Source organism: Penaeus monodon, chromosome 28 (genome assembly GCF_015228065.2).
Source record: "Penaeus monodon isolate SGIC_2016 chromosome 28, NSTDA_Pmon_1, whole genome shotgun sequence".
NCBI classification, from domain to species: domain Eukaryota; kingdom Metazoa; phylum Arthropoda; class Malacostraca; order Decapoda; family Penaeidae; genus Penaeus; species Penaeus monodon.
This window is the reverse complement of record NC_051413.1, coordinates 35,566,789-35,567,158: the sequence shown is the minus strand read 5'-3', so window position 1 is coordinate 35,567,158 and position 370 is coordinate 35,566,789.

Genomic DNA, 370 nt, shown 5'->3' with positions numbered 1-370 from the left:
GATAGCGAAGATAATTCCTAATCCGACGAAGAGGAGGAGCAGGAGTGGGTTAGCGAAGTCGAGTCCCAGGCAACCGCGAGCGACAACGATTCGTCGTCAGAAGCGACAGAGCCGGCGGGTGGATTCTTGGCGCCCTCCGCCCTTGGGATGATGGCGCCCTTGGGATGATGGCGCCCTTGGGATGATGGCGCCCTTGGGATGATGGCGCCCTTGGGATGTTGGCGCCCTTGGGATGTTGGCGATCTGTCTCTACTATGCTGGGCGCTGCCACTCTACTCCGTTTCAACCGCTTCCGTTGGTGTGCCTCCGCGCTCAGCTCCCTCCCCTGGTGATCAACCCCCGGCAGGCAATGAGTGAATTTCCCGCAGCG